Raw genomic sequence first — 2772 nt, 5'->3', positions numbered from 1 at the left:
AAAACACATAGCTCTCAAGGTCAGCTGGACTTGGTGCCAATTCGGCCACCACTTGCTAGCTATGTGACTGTTGGTAAGTTACTAATAGATAGATAAGATGGGACTTTGTGATGGGATGGCTCGCACAGGGCACAGCACAGAGCTGGTGCTCTATAAATGGTCATCCCTCCAACTTCCATCTCACTAAGTCACTTTTTAACTGCTTGCCAAGGATGCTGAGATCCTGATGGCTAACAGGAGCCTGTCCAGTCCTCTCCTGCATGTAAGCCCTCTGTAGCTAGACCTAACCAGAGCAGTCCCCTTGGACTGGGCCATTGTAAATTGGTGCCTTCACTCCCACCTCAGATGCATGGCTAGACTGCTATCTGAACCTTGACCATGAAGTCCTTGACCATCTATCACAGCTTTTTCTCCTGGCCTTCCCTTTTGCCCACACTGGGAGATCTTGTATATGTCCTCATAGAGGGTAAGACGTAAATCACTGTCCCCAGTTTTTCAGTGTTCAGAGTGTTCAGAGAGCAGAGGGTGCATTCACCTTTCTAAAAGGTAAGCACCAGGGAAAGTGCTAACGTGCATTGTGCACTGCGTCAGGCCCTGCTTTACACATATATCACACACACACACACACACACACACACACACACACACACAGCCTCGGGAACCCTGTCACCATCCCATCCTACAGAAGAGAAAGAGAACCAGCGAGATGAATTCACTTGCCTACATCAAGCAGCTTCTGAACTGCAGGGCCGGGATTAGAACCCAAATATTTAACCATTTTGTTACATGCTCACAGCCTACCACATCTGTCTCCAGGCACTGAGCTTGGGCTTGGGCAAATTCTACCAACTTACCACTGAGAGCTAGAACCGGGTCTAACTGGGAGGTGATACCCAGCCCCTCAGTCTTGCCAGACAAGCCTCCCCAGACTTTGTGAATGAAGGCCAAGGAGGAGAAATATTGCACTGACTCCCTGTGAGCTCCTATTTCTTTCTTGTTGCAAAATGTGCTTATTTCAGCATCCATCAACTCCCTTTTGATTGTGTAGACAATCCACTGTCAGATGGTTTGTGCTGTTATTATGAGTTTGTTTATTATTAGATTTATTTCTCCTATAGGCAAATGTGTTCACAACATTCCATCGGGAATCTTAATTGTCATGTAAATGTCATCTTATGTAAATTGAATATCTATCTTTCCATGGAAGAGGGTGGAAGGGAAAGAAAGAATAAACAATCTTCAGTCTTGGAGAGGGGAGGCGGTTCCTGTCCCAGTTCACAACTCACCTATGTGCCTTCAAAGCCAAAGGTGAGCTGAAAACATTATTCGATCATCTTTGAGGGGCAGCCAAAAGGGAGGGGGAAGAAAAAGTTGGCAATGATGCTTTTGGGATGTTGGGCCAGGCTCCCTGGTCTCCCCCACGCCAAACCCCGCCTGAGACCAGACCACCCCCTCCCCAGTTGGGAGCATCCGGAGAAGGCAGCAGCTTGCCCCTCACTCCTCCCCATCCAGGAGGCCAGCCCTACTCCTTCCTCGAGAGAAGGTGAGCGCGGCGGGCGCAACGAGTTGAGTGGGTGTGGCCCGCGGCTCCGGGAACCGACCCAAGGCCCCGCCACCGCCCGCGAGCCGCCCGACAGTCCGCCCGCCTGGCGAGCGCAAGCTCTTCTTCCAGAAACTGCGAGGATCCGAGCGCACTGTTTGTGCACCACAAGGTCAAGTCGGGAAGTGGAGCCGGAGGAGGAGGGGCGAGGAGGCGAAGGGTGGGGAGAGGGGCGCCCCGCTTCCTCGCCAAGTGCCAGCCCTTGGAAGTTGCCCCTCGGTTTTTAACCCTTTAGGGAGAATGGGAAGGACAAGCAAAGGGAAGGGGATACCCCGGGACAAACTCCTACTGGGGCCAGAACGTGCAGCCACCCACCCATCACTGCGTTCCCCACCCCCCGGAAATGCGGGGCAGAGCTGGGTGCCAGGAGGCACCGGGCGGGGGGAGGGGGCGATGAACCTGAGAGGGACCCTCTCTACGGACCGCCCCTCCTTTCTTCAGGTCGCCCACAATTTCAAGTTTCCCCCGCCCGGGATGTTACGTTCATCTGCTGTGGGTGGGGGAGGAGGGCCGCGCCCCCTCCCCCAGACTCGCGCGCGCCCCTCCCCTCCGCTCCTGCCAGCACTTTCTGCTCACTTCTGGCGTTGTAAAACGCCACGCGTTTTATTCAAGTCGCATTTTTAAACCAGCGATTCAGGAGCAGGGCCTAGGGCGAGGGTCTTTCAGCGCTGGAGCCCTGGGAGGCGGGGTGCTCAGTGCAAACCTCGTTCCCTCCGCGAGTGTCGCCTTCAGGCTGTTATTTGCAAAGAAACGTCTTTTTGACGCAGGGAGAAATGGCAAATTTTAAGTACGTCATTAATATGGCGCCAAAAGATTTTTTTAAGTATAAGCTTGCTTTTTTTTTTTTTTAAGGTTGCGGGGGGCGCCGCCCGGGTCTGGGGCGCGAAGGGGGCGGGGTGTGAGCAGAAAGTGTGAGTGAGTGAGAGAGTGGAGGGGCGGGGTATGTGTGTGAGTGTGTGAAGTGTGAGCAGACCTGATGGGACTTGCACGGGCGCTGCCGCCGCTCGGGCCCGGCCCTGGGGACAGGGCGGGCTGGGGGCGCCTCGGAGCCCGTAGGGAGTCCGAGCTCGAGCTGTAGGCAGGCGGGCGGCCCGGCAGGGCACCCTTCTCCCGAGGCCTTGAGCGCTACCTGGACCCGCTGCTGTAGCCAAACAACTGGGCGCAGGCGGGGG

General features: G+C 55.1%; 1 protein-coding gene across 2 annotated transcripts in view; it reads left to right on the top strand.

The window, feature by feature from the left end:
* The first annotated feature begins 1606 nt into the window (after positions 1 to 1606).
* Positions 1607 to 2772, top strand: part of JADE2 (jade family PHD finger 2) — a 45597-nt gene continuing 44431 nt past the window's right edge. Inside the window, exon 1 of one of the 2 annotated variants that reach the window (XM_019642216.1) lies at positions 1607 to 1712. The gene's annotated coding sequence lies outside the window, so the exon portion shown is untranslated. Of the gene's footprint in view, positions 1713 to 1759; positions 2388 to 2772 lie in introns of those variants that run through there. The other variant, XM_019642218.1, reaches the window with a different exon arrangement.

Source organism: Hipposideros armiger, unplaced genomic scaffold (genome assembly GCF_001890085.2).
Source record: "Hipposideros armiger isolate ML-2016 unplaced genomic scaffold, ASM189008v1 scaffold_66, whole genome shotgun sequence".
NCBI classification, from domain to species: Eukaryota; Metazoa; Chordata; class Mammalia; order Chiroptera; family Hipposideridae; genus Hipposideros; species Hipposideros armiger.
Note: the sequence above shows the minus strand (reverse complement) of the source record. Positions and strands in the feature narration are given on the sequence as shown.